Consider the following 20168-nt stretch of genomic DNA (forward strand, 5'->3'; position numbering starts at 1 on the left):
TTATTTAATCCTTAACCCTTCTTATCTCACCTTAGCTGATATAACAGTAATAACTTATATTAGTGTATAGATTTATTTCTGGAAGTCTACATGAGAAATTAGAGATTCTGGGGAAGGGAACTGGATGACTAGAAACAGATCTCTAGTCTTCAGGTATAGCTTTGGTATCGTTTGGGTTTTTTTTCTGCATGCTTAAAAAACAAATATCTCACATGTTTTTCATGCTTCTCTTTGTTCAAGCCTGGAAATACATACTTCTGTGTTAAGTTCATTTCACCATTGTAGCCACACGCACAGCTGACTTGAATGCTTTTATTGAAGTGAATCATTCATTTGCCCCAGAAGCCACTATTAAACTTGATTAAGAAATCAGTCATTTTCAATCATCTATTTCAATAATTGCCCTTTGTAAAATAAGAGTTTGAACCAGGTTGGTCTAATTTAACTGCATTGTCCACACAAGTGGAGGTATTTTAAACAAACAAACAAGCAATAAACTATCAATAACAATAACAAAAGAGTTTGTGAACATAGACTCTCCAAGGGAAAATTATTTTGAGATAGACTCTCTAAGGGAAAATTAAAATCTGTTAATTTTTCATAATGAAATTTTTTAAGTTTCCACCACTATGGAATTCCATGGAAACGTAAACCCCGAGCTACGCAGGTGCACTGGTTTTCTTGAAGAATCCAAGGTGCCTTTCTTGTCTTTCCCTTACCAGCTCAGGCTCAGAGGACAAGACTCACTCCCTGAATGTCGGTTTCTCAATTTAAAAATGAAAAGCAGAGGACCTGTTTCACTTCTTTCTAAATGAGATAAAATTGGACTCGGATATTAATCAATGAAGGAAACAGGTGTCACTTGGAGAGTTGAAATATGTTGTTTAATTTTTATTGTGGCAAAACAACTAATGTGAGGAGAAAAGGACATTTCCTTGGCTTACTGATGATTGAGTGCACAGGCAACATATTCAATCTGATGGCTATTAACACAGACAACTCCAGGTAGCCTGAATCGGATAAACTCTGGGCAAATTTTTAATCAATATATTGTGGTTTGAATAAAGGAGACTGTAAATCCTTTAGCCTGGGGCTCAATGTAATCATGATCACCACAGTTCTGAGAGCAGGCCTGCTGTCTGAGGAGAACGATGATCAGTGTTTCCCAGACACATCAGTCTAGCACTAAATCCACTTATTTGATCAGCCCTACGAAAACCATATAAATCACTGGAAACTGTATGCCCAGAGTGTGCTATTTTATTTGCCACTTTAAAAGTCAGCATTTTCCATTATGCTAAATATCTCAACCCATTGGTTTCACAAAGCAATGTTTTGTTGTTAAACATTGGTTTATTTCTGGTGGAGGAATTAGTTCACATAAGTTTGGAGGACACTCATCTTTTTCCTCTAAATTTAGAAAAATAGATTGAGGTTTATGTTGTCTATTGTTTATTATACCCAATATTCTGGCCTTTCTTATGTAAGAATTATAAATCTCTACCAGCTGCCATGTGAATTGCAATGACTTTCCTTGGAATCTGACTTCTCTAGAGCAATGACACCACTCTGCTTGAGTGACTTGCCGTCACTAATCGAATGTGAGCAAAGTAACACATGCCTTGTCTGAAGTTTAAAGAGACTTATTTGATTGAGCCATCTCCGTTTTTCTTCTGCTATGAGCAGGGTGTGCCCCAAAGGAAAGCTGCTGCTTCTCTTTGGATGCTGGTAAGAAGAATGTATGTAAGCAGATCCATAGTCAATATGCAGCTGCCACAGCCCAACTATAAGGCAAATGAGAAATAAACCTTTATAAACCTTTGTAGCCATAAGTCGCTGGGTTTCAGAAGCTGTTGGCCTTTGCAGTAAAATGTAGTAAATACTCGCTTACACATTTAGCAAGGATTCTGAACACAGGGAGAAAAATTATCTTAGGAACTTATGATAGCCAAAATCTTTCTCTAGCCAGATTTCTTTTTCTTTTTTATTAGAAATATACAAGATATTTCCACCTTGTGGAACTTACTCCTTTAAAAACTAATATTTATGACACATAAACTGATGTTTTATTTTTATAGATACCCAGTCTGTGTCATATACTATACCAAGTCCTTATAAATATCCTCCAAGTCTTCAGAATGGTCTAATGAGAAATTACTTTGGGGCTCTATGTTACAGAGAAGGCAATCAGAGGTCAGAGGTCAACATTACATAGGTCACAACAACACAATCAGGATTTTAACTCATGCTGCAGCCCTCATTCATGCCATTTTTTATCACCTCTGTTGCTTAATCATCCTTCAAATTAAATAGTCGCTTTGAAAAAGCAGAAACAATAGGATAGAAAGATATGCAGCTCAACAGAGAAGACACAGTTATTCAACCAAAACTCCTACATGCCTTCCCCAGAGCTTCTTTTTTTTATTTATTAGGTCATTTATTCAATACTTATGTAGCTGTTGTATGTTAGACTGGGCCTTAGGATATGGTGACTCTTACAGATAAGGGTCTACCCTTACTTACATCATTTACATTTTCTACGAAGGACAGATAATGAACTAGTTAAAAAAGGGCAATCAAAACCGTTAAATATTGGGATATTGTCTATAAAGGAAATCGTCAAGGCAAAAGAGATGGAGGTGCTGACTTTGGATAAAGTGGTCACTTGGAGAAGTAATAATTAAGTTGAAGCTTGAAAGATAAGAATGAGTCAGCCATGCAAGGAATTGGGAAAATACCACAAAAGTCAGAGAGGAAAATGAGGAAAAGGCATGGAGCTGGAAGGATGAATTATGCAGCAGGAACAGAAAGGAAGCCAGTTGTGCTGAAGAGTGTAATGAACAAGGATGAGAGCGGGCAGAGGTGGTGAAGAGACGGAGGTGAGCATGAAATTTGTCTCCAGTAGAACCTTGAAGTATTTAATAAGGATCTTGGATTATTTTTCAGGGCAAAAGAAAGCCATCAGAGTGATTTTATGACTAATGCTTTAGCAAGTTCACTTCTGATGCTATATGCAAAATGCATTGAGACAGGAGGAGGAAGGGAAACTTCTGCTTTACCTATGCATATTGTCAATATAATCCCACAATTCCTACATATCTCAGAAGCAACGACGATATCTCAGTTTGCAAAGATTTAACAAGTAAACAAGACAGAAAAGGGGAGATCAATGAGGAAGTTATTATAGGAATCCAGTTAGTTAATGGATAAGGCTAGCTTGGACCAGATGGAGAGAGTTAAGCAGATTTGAGATATGTTTTGGAAGTACAATCTCTAGAATACAGTGATGGATTGGATATGGAGTATAATAAAAGAGCACTCAATAGTGGTCGACAATTCTCTACCTGTAGTAACTACACATGTAGAAAATGTAAAAGTATTTTCCTCAGATGGAGAAACCCTGACAAAAAAGCAATAGGAGTAGAGAATCACAACTTCCATTTTAGACACCGAAGGTGTTTGAGGGACAAACAACTGGAGATATTAGTCATCAATTGTGGAATCCAAAAGGTAAATATTGGCTGGAGACATACCTTTGAAGCCCTGATCATTGAGATCAGGGGTTAGCACACTACTGCATGGGGGCCAAATCCTGCCACTGTGTGTTTGAATATGGCCCCACAAGCTACGAATGCTTTTTCATGTCTAAATTGTTGGAAAAAATTCAAAACAAGAAAATTATTTTATGACACATGAAAATTACAGGAAACTCAAATGTATCCATAAATAAAGCTTTATTGGAACCCAGCCACATTCATTCACTTCCATATTATCTATGGCTACTTTCATGCTACGAAGGCAGAGTTGAGTAATTGTGACAGAGACCATATGGCCTTCAAAAACATTTACTCTCTGGCTATTTACAGAAAATGTTTGCCTACCACTACTTTAGATGATATTAAAGCTATGGGATTGGATGGTAGAAACCCTAGAAAATTTTGCTTTGCTGTTGCACAGCTGCTCAGATGTCCTGGAAGGATGTGGGAACCTGGAGAGAGGACCATCCATTCACTCGCCTGCTGTGAGCTCCACTTGTGGACTCGCTAAGGAAGGAATAACATCACAAGAGATGATGAATTGGAAAAGCCAGACAGCGTTCCTGCATGGCAAGCACCACATTAAGTGTACAGTGAACAGATTTGCAAAGTTTAAAGAAAACCACATGGGAAAAGGGCCTTCTGTTTATTTTTTCTCCTTATTAATTTACCACAACCACCATCAAGGGTCCCACTTTCTGTCTGGGAAGAGATAGTGGCGGGGCCGGGGATCAAAAAGCAGCTGGAAAACCCCAAGAAATTATGGAACCCTCATAAAAGAATCAAAGGACAATGTTTTTCAAACCACTTGAAAAAACTGAGAGGTCCATTCTGGTCACGTTATTGTGTTTTTCGTGATGTGTTAACAACTGTAATGAAGGTCCCCAGCAGTTGTGGACTGGGGGGGAATGTTTCTGTGAAATTCCAGGCTCCAAAAGGATAGGATTCATGGGATCTTTCAGGGAAGTCTGTGCTTTAGCATGAAAATAATGCCCATGATGTATCTGAACTAAGAACCCAGACAAGTAATTCTTTTTTTTTTAAATTGAAATATAGTTAATTTACAATGTTGTGTTAGTTTCAAGTGTACAACAAAGTGATTCAGTATATATACATATATATATATATATATATATATACTTTTTCAGATTCTTTTCTACTATAGGTTATTACAAGATATTGAATATAGTTCCCTGTACTATACAGTAGGTCCTTGTTCTTTATCTATTTTATATATAGTAGTGTGTATCTGTTCATCCCAAACTCCTAATTTATCCCTCCACCCACCCCCTGCCCCAGGCAAGAAATTCATTAGTCGAATTTCAAAGAAATGAATGTCTGTAATAGAAAATAAAACATACTCCTTCTTAAATACACTTATCTTTTACTGGATCTACAAAAGTGTCAGTACTGATCATGTAGTTTCTGTGTATCTCAGAAGCAGTGATAATAACTCTTTGGAGAAAGGTTTAGCTAATAGAAGAGAGAAAAGACATTTCAATTATTTTCCTCAAGATTGCAACTTAAGAGGGAATGGCGAGGAAAGCACTGAATCTTAAAAAACAATTAAAACCTCTTTATTTCAATCTATCCACCAGGCATTTGAGCATAGGTGGTATTTTATTAGTGTTTTGAAATATTGACTCTGATGCAAGGAAGGCTAGAAGATGCCACATCCATTCCTATATTTTTCTAGAATACTTACTGCTTCTAATTGTGGTGAACCAACCTCATTCTACCAGTCATGTTTGCTTGTGATGATTTGTCAGCTTTTCCATTTCCTGGTCACTTAAGTGTATCCATCTATTCACTTACCTCCAATATTGCCAAATACTGCAGTGAGGAAAAACATTATCCAAGCCATTATCTGTTGAACTATTATTATAAAATATTTGGCATTTATTTATAAATAGTTCCAGGTGTAGAACTAAGTGCGTATATTAAAATTTCTGGAATCTCCCTTCCAGAATTTATCATTAAATAGGCTTATAAAATTATTTTGCTATAATATGTATCACAATGTAATATAATCTAGTAAATTATATTTAATTCTGTAAATTTCTTAAGGCATTGGCTCTTCAATAAATGTCAGAAGAAAGGAATACAGACACATTCATACATATTTGGTAGATTTGACCCTGACCAACGTAACCTTCCAGTGATCATGACCATGTCATTCCATTTAGAGGACATCAGTGTTGTTAGCAGAGCCCCTTGCATATACTAAGTACCCAATAAATAGAGGCTGAATGCAGAATAAAATCAATACTGTCATTTTTTTTTTCAATCCCTAAGGGCCTGGCACAACTCCCAATAAATACTAGGTTGTTTTCAGATGAAAATAATAACATTTTATAGTTTACAAAGTGCTCTCACATCCAGCTTCTCATTTAACCCTTAATACAGCCCCACAAACTAAATATTCTTATTCATATTTTAAGATGAGAAAATTAAGCACAGTTAAATGACTTGCTGAGGGTCATCAAGAAATAAGTCAACCCACTGGGCATCAGATCAAATTTTGATCTCTTTGCATCATCAATTTTCTGTGCAGCATGGATGAGTCCAAAGCCTGTGTCTCATTTATAAGTGAGGGGTGCCAGGGAGACACTCTTGAAAGTTGAATTTCAGGCACTTAATGGACAATTTGTACTGTCACCAGTTTAGATCAGCAATGATGACATCTAAACCTACAAAACAGCCTCCTTTTCTCTCTATAAGCTTAAAGGCTATTTTCCTTGTGAAAATTGACTAACTGATAAACATCCCATATATTGTGTCCATATGATCTTAAGTTTAGATCCTTGGCTTTGCTGCCTGCTTAAATATTAGGCCATCGAACTCAAAGAACTTCCCAAGCCCCTAAGTATTTCAAATCACACTTTTACCCTTCCCATCTTGTGTGGAGTTTGTCTGAAATTCCAAATTATTCCATTGAAAGCTTTACTAAATGATTGTTTAAGGTGATAAATTCATGCTGCCAGGCACTTACCCTTCTTTTATTTATTTATTTTCCCCATTAATTCCTTTAAAAACCAATCAAGTTGGATTAGTAAGAGGATTATTTTTCCCTTTTGGTTTTGGTGTTTTGTCTTGTTTTGAGTAACAAGTTTCAGGGATGGTTCTGTAAGCTACAATTAACAAAAACACTTTTGGAGAAGAAGAAGGTGGAGAACATCTTGGTAAAGTGAAGAACTTTACATGTTTTGAGGGCTTTGAAGCCTTGGGTTTGAGACCCAAGCCAAATCACCTAGCCAGGCTCCATCTTGGTTTCTTTCTAAACTATGGGCCTGGTGATGGCTGTTCCTTTGAGTAGTTTTGAGGCTCTTGAGAGGGTGGATATAAGCACAGTTTAAACTCTGGAGCACTTTCTAATTGCATTATTCACCCAAACATAAAAATAGGTCATTGCCCATCATCAAAGAGAAAAGCAAATATTCAGGGTTCATCTCGGTTCCACTGTTGCTGGAGAAAGAGGCTCCTTGTCTCTTTAAGAGCTTTCAGACACATCTCTGATCACATCCTAAAAGCCTTCCTGGTGGTGTCGCTTAGGTGCATCAGGGAGCATGGCCGTGTTCCGATCTTCCTGGCGGATGTCAGGATTTACTGTCACCCTCACGCAGGAATGCGGTGCAAGGGGCTCCCACTCTGGCTCTGTGATCCATAGCCTGACAAGTCCTGGTGTCAACCTCAGGCAGGCCCAGCGGAGGTGGGATGCCATTTACCTGATAGTGCCTGTGATAAAGTGGGCAATTAGATGCACTTGGAAAATCCTGGCTGGAAACCGGCTGGCATTTGAGAAACATTACAGCCAAGTCAGGCTTCATAAAAGTTAATGGGGAAAAATCAAGTATTTCAAGGTCCACCTTGGTCTCTGAGGAAGTCTGGGACACAGGACTCTATAGCTTTATCTCTTTGTGTGTCTCTCCCGCCTTCTCACTCTATTTCCCCCAGACAGGGTAATATATTCTTACTGGAGATGGGAGTAGAGGGGAGAGATTTGAGAAATGTTTCAAGTTTTTGATCTCAGAGCCGTGTTATTTCCTTAAACCTCTCTCTCTTTCCCCCTCTCTCATATGCAGACACATGCAGGCACAGTGCTGGGATTTAATTTGACACACTAGCTTACATTTTGTCTGTCACTGGAGTTTCTGGAGTTTGGTGCCGGCTCCAGAGTGTGATTTACTCGACATGTCTTCTTCGATGGGCCTCTTTACTTCCTTCTAACTGGATAGCATCAGCTTGTCAATGATTAATGAGTCTGGAAAGTGAGTGACAGTTATCCTAAGGGCTCTCAAAAGTTTGTTTCAAGGGACTAGCCAAAATCTCCTGCTGCATGAAATGCACTTAGATTTCCTGTTGATAACCGCCCATGGAAAATAACCACTTGCCCCCCAAGCTGCTCCAAGCCAAGTGCTATGCATCAGTCAACCATGTGCCTTCTCTCCGTGCAGCCCTGTACCTTTGCCATTTCCCTTCAGGCTGATAAACATTTCACCAATGAGCAGTAGGAAGTACGTCGTGAGGCTGGTCCAACACGGGGCCTCATTTGGATGTGGAGGCTCTCTGAAATTGAAAAGTCAGGACTGATCTGGAAAATGTGCTTACAGACAGTGGAACAGGAAAATGATTTCCTCCCCAAGGCTGGTTCCACCTCCGCTGTTGGGTGGAGAAGGTGAGGGGAAGGGACAGGCCGTTCTCTGTGCGACTGGAATTCCCCTCCAGAGTCGGAGGGGATGAGCAAGCCTTTGGCTTTATTTTTATATTTTATTTTTCACCTAAAATAATACACTTGCAGAGAGGAAACAGAGGTGCCCACAGGAGGATTTTTTCATCTTTCAATAATGATGAGGTCTACACTAGGCTGAGGGCTTCTAAGGGATGCTGGTGGCTGGATGATGGGGACTAATTGGGTTTGGGCCTGATTACAAGGAGGTCAAGGGACATCCAGGTGCCCCAGGGTGTGCCCTGGTGCCGGCCACTTGATTGGAATGAGGGTGGGAGAACGATGGGGGCTGCTCCCCAAAGTTTTGAGAGGATGTCTGGGATTCTGGGTCAGTGTAGTCATCGTCCCTTTCATGAATAAATAGGCTTGTTTTCATTGTTGAAAGTTAAGGAGGGGGAAAGAGAAGAAAGCAAATGCTTGTACGTAGCAAGTCGTTGAAGTTCTCTTCACCCATTGTACATTGCTCCCTTATGTCATCCTGTGACGGTGCCAAAGCAGACCCAAGTTACATTTTCCTTATGATGCCTTTTCACTGGGCTTGAAGCCCACCTCACTCATCATCTTTGAAGAGTACACTCAAATGAGCTGTGGACAAGACAATGGTAAAAGAAGAAACTGATTATATATATATATATATATATATATATATATATATATATATATATAATGTCATACATCATTGCATCTGGGTATGTGAAAAGTTTCCAAAAATCCAGGTCCCCTCGGGAGCATTCCCACCTTCAGGAAGAGGCACTGCCGAGAGATAGAGCTTCTCCCACTTGTGCCACAAGACCTCCAGAGCTGCTGTGGCAAATTGCAGTATGACCTCAATTCTTCACCCTGCACTCTAGCCTGACCTCTTTGAAGTCCCTCGCATCAGGAGGTGGGGTCTATTTCCCTACCCTTTGAATCTGTCTCTGTGACTTGCCTGGGCCAACAGCGGAGGTCATGTGGTGCTTGTTCTAAGCCCTGATATGCCCTGTGTGCTTCCTCCTACTCATTCAGTGCTGCTCTGTCATCACCATGACAACCTGCCCGAATACCCTACTGGAGGATGAGACAAAAGGGACAGAGCCATGCCATTCCAGTTGTCCTAACTGAGACCACCTTAAATTGCTCAATAGCTAACAAATCTCCAGAAATGCGAATGGGCCCATCTGAGCCCAGCCTCAATGAAACATTGTTTTTGAACCCGAGTGTGGGAGTGGATTGTTATGCAGCAGTATTACAGCAATAAATAGCTGATACAGTTGCTTTCTATCTAATGTTGTGTTTCCAGGTCTCAGTTCTCACCCAGTCACATTGTTGCTAGTGAGCCAGTCTGTGGCTTCTTTTACATGATATTTTATTCCCCTCTTTCACTTGACCTTAATTCTTTCTTCCTTTCCCCACATCTACCTCTTCCCACCAGGACTCTTTTTCTACAGCATTTTAAATCAACACCAGACAACCTTAGTATTAGTAGGGAAGTTTTCTCAGTTCTTTACAAGCATTTTCTTTATTTTGGATTCTTTCTAACATTTGAGAGAAAGAAACAAAAACAAAAAATAAGCAAATCTGTGACACATCAGATGATACTTAGTGCTGTGGAGAAAAAGTCAGCAGAAGAGGACAATTATTGAGTGTCGAGGGGAAGAGGGTGGCAGGGAAGGAACATACTGCTTCCTAAAGGAGCATCAGACAAGGCTTCTCTGAGAAGGAGACTCATACTGGGTGAATTTAGTTGTTCTAGACCACACTGAAGTGGGAAGAGAGACACATAGGCATCACCTTCCCAATCACCCACTTCGAGGATTGAAATGGAGATATAAGAGTCATCATCGCTCACCCAGGAAAGTGCTATTCATCCGTGGTCACCGTGGGAAGGTAACAGAACTGCAGGGCCTGCGTCCCTTCACATGCTTAATCCTTCTAGTATCAGGTCTGTAACAAGCACCTGTTGGGCCTGGAGTCTCCAGAGCCAGCTTCTCACATCTGTACTGCAGTGAGGAAATCAGGTGACCTTGGCAAAGTCATTTATTTTCTCTGGGCTGGATTTTTCTCATTTGTCAAGTAAGGGGTTGAATTAGATGCACTGTAAGGAAATTCTCAGATCTGACATTCTGTGCTTTCATGAGATTGTGCAGCTGGTGCTGCACTGGGCTTTGCAGGAGAAAAAAGGAGGAGAAATATGATACTAATATTGCCCTCCCCACAGTCACTTATACAGTAATCATCTTGAATTCTTCATAAAGATGAAAGAGAGAGAAATAATAATGCAAGGTGGTAGAAAACCATGCATGCTGTAGGAATCTGAACAAAACCCTTTCAAGTCCTCCTACCCTCTGCCTCAAATGCAGAAGTAGCTAGTCTGCTTTTTCATGAGTTATCCTAAATCTATAGAGCTTTGATCCTTTGGTATACCAGATTCCAACTTCAAAGGATGGTGTAGACTTGGACATCAAAGTTTCTACACTATCTCCAGTTTGGGCTCAGGAACGTCCCTGAGTGATAGGGTCATTGCTGGTGGTAATTTTGGGTGACAGGGCACCCACAGTGACCTTCTATTCATTCTCTGCCCAACCAGGTCCTCAATGGAACGTGTTTATGGTCAAGAAAAAATACAGCAAACATTGGCTTGTACGTGTGCAACAAAATGGTTCTCTGATGTCTGTAGCGAGGGGTGAGGCTGCCACCTCTTAACCTTCCCAGAGTGGCAGAACTCTTGATGTGGATGATGACCACGTGGGTGACAAGAACATTCCAAGCTTAATAAAGATTCACATGATTCATGAGCTGAAGGGAGGGCTGGCTGGCCAGGAGGAACGAGGCCAGGATGGGGAAAAATGCTTAAGCCAGAAAGAGGCCAGCTTCTAGAGGAAGTGCTGGTAGCCAAAGCCCGCCTGCTTGGGTCTGGCTTAGCATACTCCCTCAATTCTTGACGTCAGTGCTGTCAAGGTTAGAGCGTGCAGAAGGGCTGGAACTGCACGGAAAACGTCATGTGTGAGACAGGGAGGGGGAGGAAGTGGAGCTGGCGCGGCCAGGGAGGGGCAGGTCTTCCTGCAGGGCTATTTTCACAGCATGGTGAGGACAAGGGAATGAGGAAATACAATTTTGCAAAGAAAAATTGTTAAAAGAAAAGAGACAAAGCATCACCATCCCGTACACACACAAACACAGACACACGCACACAAACGTGCACAGAACGGAATATTGACTGCAAAGAATAAATAATTCTGTTTTCATCCTGTTACCAAAAAGGGCTGTTTCTCTCCAACTGTTGACTGCTATCTTTTCACTATTTCTTTTTTGATTACCCTGAAAACTTTTGAAAGTTGTTAACGACTTTTGATAGGCATTAGTTACAAATGGAAGTTCTGGAGCCAGACGTCTTGAGACAAAACCCCAGTCCCCATCACTTCCAAACTGTGGTCTGGATACTTTACCTCCATATTTCTTAGTTTTGTCATGTATAAAATAAAAATAATAACAGCTTACACCTCGTAAAATTATTATGAGGATTATATAAGATAATGCATGTGAAGCACATAGAAATTCAGTTTTATTTATTATAAAATTTTCAACTCAAATAAAAATGCAGCTGTTTCTGGACATCCAATAACATCCAAGAAAAATGGATGGAGATTGTGAGAGGTTTAAAAAGGTATACACAAAGCCATCCTTTATTTACAAAATAAGGAGGGAGCCGTCCAGATGTAAAAAAAATTGAATAAGACACATATTCAAGGCAAACAGAAAATAACTACAACCAAATAGAGATTTTCACTAAATAGAGGGATAGTAGGTAGATCCTTTTTCAGAATGTATAAAAAGGAAATACAGTTTACTGAAAATAAATTTTAAGGGAGAAAAGAGTATCCCCTTATTCTTTGATTTAGACAGCACTTCATATGTCATTTAGTTCAAGCTTTTGCTTATTACAGGAATCATTTTTATAACCTCTCTGACAGTTTTTCAGTCAGTGAGTGATTCTTTCATGTGGCTCATCATTCACTCACTCATGAAGCAATCTGTTCCATTTCTGAACAGCTCTAATAGGAAAGATGAGCAAAAGCTACCTGGAGAAGTATTTGTCACAAAAAAGACGAAGAATTAATACTGTTAACTTATGAATAGCATAATTGTAGTACTTCTATTTCTAGTAATAGCAGATTAAGTTATTTGTATCAAAATTTTTCTGCTGAAAGCAATGAGAAAATTCTGAATAAAATAGTTTAAAAGAATTCTTCTTATAAACTGTCAAAGAAGTGATAAAATAGTGAAGATTTGCCGGGTCAAAATTGTAGGGAAAAATGCAACCCAAGAGATAAGCAAAAAAGAGTTTGATTTTGCCAAAACCAACACATGTGAGCTTTGGTTTTGATCTTTACCTTTGCAAGAAAATCAGGAAAGAACCAAACCCAGAGCCTTCTTAGGCTGTGGAATCATCAACTTAATTAGAAATCCAAGGAGTGCAGACTCAGAAAAGGGCAAGCAAAAATGAGATGGCACTTGCATGGATTTGCCAACAAATTTTTAATTCCTTGTGTCCCTTAAGAAAACACACACACACACACACACACACACAGAGAGTAAAGTTAATTAAAGTAGTACTAGCCTTGGTAATAATAATAAGCAGATGGAAGAAGTAATGTAAATTCTCACTAGAGAAAGTTGCTGTTCTCACAGACCCTAAAATACTTCTGTGAGAATAATTTTCAAGTAAAATGATAAACACAAATTCAAGGATTTCCAATCACCCAAGGAAACAAGGAACCATGAGCAAGAAACAACAAAAATTAAAAATTAAAAAAGAAAGAAAGAAAGAGAGAGAGGAAGAAAAGAAGCAAATGTCAAAAATGTCAGATACTGGAATTATTAGACACAGGTTATAAAAGTTGTGTTTGCTAGATTTAAAAAAAATTAAAACCAAGTTTGAAAATATCTTCAAGGTATAGAATACTAGTTTAAGAAGTGATCTAGAGTATTTTCAAAACCAACATTTCTAGAATTAAAAATATAATAATTAAAAGTTTAACATATGAGTTTAAATGTAGATTAGATGTAGTCTAAAAGAGAATTAGAGCTAGAAGAGCCCTTAGAAGAAATGATCCAGGCTGTAGCATGGAAAGACAGTAGACGAAATACAGAAGGGAAATCAGGACATAAAAAGGATATTGAAAAGGTCTAATATAGCTTTAATTGGAGTCTTATGGTTGAAAGAGACTATGACAGAGAGATAATATTTGAATAGATAATAACAGAATTTTTCAGAACTGATGGAAGTTAAAATGAAGAGATTTGAAAAGCCTAAAAAATCTCTAGCAAGATAAATAAAAAGGCATTTACACTTAATCATGCCATGGTGAAATTGCAGAACTCCAAAGAAAAAGAAAAATCTTGAAAATAGAAAATAGAGATTACATTTAAGGAAAGGATAGCAATGGAAAGATGTCTTTAATGTGCTAGAAAAGGAACTGTTAACTGTTAACCTGAAATCTACACCCAGTTAAAAAAAACCTTCCAAGTGAAGACAAAATTAAATAATTTTCAGGCAAACAGAAACTGAGAAGGTTTGCCACCAGCAAACCTACACTAAAGGAAATACAAAAGAATGATCTTAAGGCAGAAGTAAGAACCCAGAGAGAAGAGCCAAAGTGCTCAAGGGAATGAAGAGCAGAGAACATAGTGGATATGGGGATAAATCTAACAAAATAAACAAAATAACAATAATTAAACTTAATAATAAGGTATGAAAGATCAAAATAGAATTAAAATACAAAATAACATTAACAGATTAACTTGGAATGGGATAAAAAGAAGTTAAAGTGTTTTCATGACGTTATATTTTCTAGGATGCAATAGAAGTGTTAATCAATTTTATACTTTTATAAGTATTCATGTTTTAATTTCTAGAGCATAATTTCCAAATTAGTAAAAGGAAAAAATTAGAATAAAAAATAAATCAGGGGCTTCCCTGGTGGCACAGTGGTTGAGAGTCCACCTGCTGATGCAGGGGACACGGGTTCATGCCCCAGTCTGGGAAGATCCCACATGCCGTGGAGCGGCTAGGCCCGTGAGCCATGGCCACTCAGCCTGCATGTCTGGAGCCTGTGCTCCGCAACGGGAGAGGCCACGGCAGTGAGAGGCCCGCATGCCGCAAAAAAAAAAAAAAAAAAAATCAATCAATCAAAAGATTGCAGCAGAGAGGGAAATGAAGCAGAACAGGTAGGAGAGAAAGAAAATAAAAAACAAGATGGTATATTTTAAACACAAGTACATTAGTAATTGTTTAAATCTAAGTGGATAGATTGAACAGTTAAAAGAAAAGAATATTAGCTTGGATTAAAGAACATTCCGATGAAATCTGGTGTATAACATAATTCCTGGAGGAGGGGCATTCACACCATAGTTTATGAAGAAGTCATCCTCTGAAGTTGTGCAGTGCACACCCTATGTAGTCCTGGATCTAACTGTAGAAAAGATGAAAATAAAAAGATAGAAAAATAGCTATTACGTGATCATGAAACAAAGGATAGCTGGTGTAGCTTTACTAATATTAAACACAATAGATTTAAGTCAAAAGACATAGAGAATCATTTTAGAATGATAACAGGTTCAATTCATAGGAAGATGTAATGATTTTAAATATCCATACAACTCGGGCTTCCCTGGTGGCACAGTGGTTGACAGTCCGCCTGCCAATGCAGGGGACACGGGTTCATGCCCCGGTCCAGGAGGATCCCATGTGCCACGGAGTGGCTGGGCCCGTGAGCCATGGCCACTGAGCCTGCGCATCTGGAGCCTGTGCTCCGCAACAGGAGAGGCCGCAAGAGTGAGATACCCGCATACTGCAAAAAAAAAAAAAAAAAAAAAAAAAAAAAATCCATACACCTAATGATAGAGATTCAAAATATGTAAATGAGAAATTGATGGAGCCACAAGAAGACATAGGCAATAAGAGAACCAAAAAAGATACAAGCATGATATAACAGACTTTAACATACCTCTCTCAGGGATTAGAAGACCAAGCCACCCAAAAATAACCACTCAGGGTTTTATCAGCTCTCTCTCAATAACTGGTAGAACTACAGGGAAAAATATCAATAAAGAAAAGAACAGAGGTTGAAAATTAATAAACTAGACATCCATTACAAGGAGTTAATAAACTTTCATAAAGTAGAAGAAAGCAGTAAAAATGGTAAGAGCAGGATAGAGATCAACATAGCTGAAATTTGGTTCCTTGAAAAGACAAAATTTAAAAACATCTGGCAAATTAATGAAAAATTAAAAGAGATGAAAGGAAAGAAGGCCCAAATAATCATCATGAAAGAATGAGTCATCATACCCATAACACTGGAACATTGTTAAGAAGATGTTATGAGTACTTCCATCAATGAAAGGAAATGGAAATTTTACATAAAATTCACAAAACCTTAGAAAAATATAATTTATAAATCTCTCAAGAAGAAACATAAAACCTGATTCATCTCACAACTTTTATATCCCCTTAATGGAAAACTAGAATGATTTAAATTTTAGAAGCAATTGTGCAAGGTCTTCAAAATCTTCATGCACTTTTACCCAACAGTCTCAATTCTTAGAAACTTTCATAAGAAATTGCGCCTAACTGCACAATCTTGTGGCACAAACATATTTCACAGAGTTATTTATACAAAAAAAGAAAATGAACCAAATCTTATGTAAAACTATTGCTGAACATCTAAGGAGATAGAGTCAAATGAGCCAAAAACATTTGTTTTCACCAGTCTTCTCACTGGAAATATGGGAGATCTCTTTCTGTTTCATTTGTATTTTATTTGGGCGTATACTATAAATGTCCAGCAATAGAGGCATTCATTCAGTAAATCATGGTACGATAGTATGAAATACAATGAAGTTTTTAGAAATGATCATTTTGTGGTAAATGTACTGATATGGAAAGTGTTTTTAAATACCTTGTTATATGTTTTAAAAAAAGAACTTATAGGGCTTCCCTGGTGGCGCAGTGGTTGAGAGTCCGCCTGCCAATGCAGGGGACACGGGTTCGTGCCCCGGTCTGGGAAGATCCCACATGCCGCAGAGTGGCTGGGCCCGTGAGCCATGGCTGCTGAGCCTGCGCGTCCGGAGCCTGTGCTTCGCAACAGGAGAGGCCGCAACAGTGAGAGGCCCATGTACCGCAAAAAAAAAAAAAAAAAAAAAAAAAAAAACCAACTTATAAAATAGTATATATGGTGTACTGCCATTTGGAAAATATATATATGATCTATGTCTATATGGACAGAGACACATTTCTATAAATATAGAATGAAATCTAAGCAGATAGACAAAAGGATAAAAAAAAAGGATATTTCTGGGTGGTAAGATTATAATATAAGTAGGTTAACTTTTACTTCTTTCTCTCTTTTGGGCCAAAGCAAATTACAAGCCCAACCTAGGTTAAAGGGGTAGGGGACTTGATTTCATCTTTTGATGGAAGGAAAGAGTGTGGATCAAGAAGACAGTGGAGGATTGAGGCCTCTTTTCTATGCTCGAGAGCATAATTTAGCAGAGTGTGGAGTTGCTCTTGAAAACTAGTCAAGGGAATTGAAACACTGATACAGCAAATGGCTCCCACCACGGAGCTGTCTTATCATTGAGAGGTGCAATGCCTTAAACCCTGAGATCTGGCTTCTAATGAAATTTGAAGATGATCAACATATTGAAAACTAATTTTTTTAAATTATTAAGATTGTGTGAGTCCCTCAACAAGATGATTTTAAATAGAAAGTGAGTCGTCATTTCAAGTCCTTCACTACTCAGGGTCTGTCAACTCTTTGGTGGTCTACCATGATCACACTTTAAATTCCACTCCTTCAAATAAATATAATTGATATCATACCATTATGTAGCATTTTACAACCTCTTGATACATAGTCCTTTATTACTGATTTTTAAAAGGAAATTCTAAATAAAATGAGTTGTCAAGAATGCAAACTTAAATCCAGATGTAGGAAAAGTTCTTGACATGTGGCAGTTAATGAATATGAGCTAATACTGATAAATAACTTTAAACAAAGTTCTAAAATTTATTTAAACTTTCTTTTTACAGATATAGAAGAAAGAAGAAAAAATTTGAATCCCTGAATCGGCAGTAAAAGAACTGGACATAAAATTGTGAAATTACAGATATGGTACTTGTTGTCTTATAGCATTTAAATATTTTGCAGAAGAGAGAAATATTCTTTTATTAAATATATTTATCAATTGCAGGGTTTCTTATGTCCTCGCATTAGTTTGCTGCGGTCAACTACGAGGACAGAAGCTTATGTGCATGGTGCCTTATACACAAACATTATCCAAAAAGGGAATCATGGTTATATGTAGTATTGTCTGCAGTACTTAAAGAAATTATCATGAGTTTTGGGCTCCACGTTAGAACAAAAAATCCGAGTTGGGGGAGTGGGGCTCAGACAGGGATATTTTCTGAAAGCTCTTTCAGTGACTCTCATATGCAACCCAGGGTTGAGAATTACTGATTTAGGCAATTTTGAAAACCCAAATGTCCTAGAGAGGAGACCAACCTCTCATTGATGAGGCTATCCTTGAATACCATTAGGAAGCAGGCAATTATTTTGGGGAGCTTTACCCCTTGGGCATAAGTTCTCTTGATTGTATGAGAGGGAAAAAGGACCAGATCAGGATAGGCTGACAAGGCACAGTGTCCTAGAAAGTTAAGTCAGGCTTCAGAGAGAAACCGAGCTTTATAGGGAAGCAGGCTTAGTAACAGCAAAACCAAGAATTATCTGTTGTAATGCTTAAGACAGAGCTTCTTATTTCAGGGAACAGAATTATCACTACTCTGGGGACTCAGGACCCCAAGTCCATTTGTGATCAATACAACTCAGTTACAAGTTCCACTGGATTTGGGGTTAATACTGCCAGTAAACCTTATGTATCAGTTATACAGTGACCATTAATTTTTAAACTGTAATGTTTTTGAAATTGCAAGGCATTTTGTCATCAATGAGTACATTTTAATGTAGTATTCTTTTCCATTATTACTAAACTGATGGTCTGTCTTAATTAAATTTGTGACACCTTAGATTCAGGAAAACATGGTGTTTGGTGTTTCAAGTTCTCCAGAACTGGGCTTGTGGGCAAGACCTGGCATTAGAGTTAGCTGTGAGGATTTAGGGTCACTGAGAGGAGAAAGAGATCAGAACTGAAATGGCAGGGCATAACACAGTCAAGATATTCAACAAGGACTGCTTCTAGTTCTTAAAATCTTGTGCTCTAGTATGCGAAATAGGCCAAGAATAGTGATGTACCCTGAGAATATTGTCCAGTAAATACAAAGTGGTTTGTTCATGAGACCACTTTTCCAACTGCTCACGCCCTCTGTTGGTGGTAGGCAGAGTGGATAAGTGTCCTAGCAGTTTGCTTTTATCTTTCAAAGTCTGTATGTAAGTTGGAAGGTGGAAAGTTGTGGGATTTCACTGCCAAGTTCTGTGGAAAACACTAAATGGTTTAAAAATCTAAAGGATCAAGATTGAAAAGGACTAGGGAAGGATTAACGAGTTGCAGTTGGGGCTTAAAGAATTTCAATAGGTAAAGAGAGGGCTTTTCAAGAGCTAATGAATGTGAAACTCTTGAGGGGAAAAGAGTAAGGTGCATTCCTGGCACCATGCCTTGTCTGGAACATCTCCTGATTCAGACCTGGAAGTTCTTACTTGGTTAATCCAGGCTTCATTTGCAAAGGCAAGAATCTACTTGCAAACAGTTGAAATGTGACCATATGCTTTCTCTCTGCTATTCCCTTCTGATGCAGAATTGGAGCTTAAGCCTCTCTGAGAGTTTTCGATCACAACTGGAGCTTCATGCCAACGTTTCTTAGCCATAGAGACCCATTTCTCATCTTGCAAAACTTGTGCCAGAAAAGAACTCCCACCCACTTGCAGAGCAGTTCTGGCGCAGACAGACCCCTGGGGGCACAGAAGCGGGATAACAGAGGGAGAACTGTATACATCCCCTGATTCTTGAAGGGTGGGGAGGTGTTTCTGGTGCTATCCTCCTGGGGGAAGAATCCCACACACTGAGGATAATTTCTAGGCATGCCAAGTAATGGGGCAAAATTAAATTGGACTCTCCTTCTATCTTAAATCTAATTCATCTTCCTCTGCCATGTACTCACTCCACTAAAATATGGCATTAAAATTCCAGCACTTTACTTTGCACTTTCCACAGCCTCCTATAATCAGCAGTAATCTGATGTACTAGTTCATAAAATCCTAATATGGAATGACTTAGAAAAATGAAAGAAATTGGTCCTCAGCAAATGAGTAACAAGACATCAACTTGGGAGTATTAGATCCCAACAGTAGAGAAGCAGTATCCAAGGGATAGAATTATTATTATTATTATCATTATTATTACTACTGGATTTGTTGCATTGTGACTAAGAATCCATCCATTGTGTTAGTTGTTAGTGGAATTACATGCTCCTTGAGCACATTTAAATATTCCTTGGGAATGTTTTGGAATATTGTTTTCTACAGAAACAGTATTGCTTAAATAGGTCTGTAACTGTCAGCAACTCATTTAATTCTGAATTTGTTTTGGCTTCTAATTTTCACACATTCAGGTGTCAGATCTGCTATAGTCTGGGGAAAAAAAATGTTTTCTTCGAAACTAAAACCCACCCCATCATTGATTCCAATGTACCTTACAGCTTTAGGATAGAAGTACACAGGATTGTGTTAGCTGTACAAGGGTATGTTTTATTACTTCTTTAAAACTAAGTTCCTATTGGAATCTGCTCCTCCCCATCCCGAGTGAGGAAATCCCAGACAAAACTTCTCTTGGATTTACCTGCTTTGTCCATGCCAGAACTACAAAAGGAGAAATCATATTCTGGCAGCGGTTGTCCTGAGAGGGAGAAATAAGCT

The sequence above is a fragment of the Mesoplodon mirus genome (assembly GCF_964341445.2).
Source record: "Mesoplodon mirus genome assembly, chromosome: 15".
Taxonomy (NCBI): Eukaryota; Metazoa; Chordata; class Mammalia; order Artiodactyla; family Ziphiidae; genus Mesoplodon; species Mesoplodon mirus.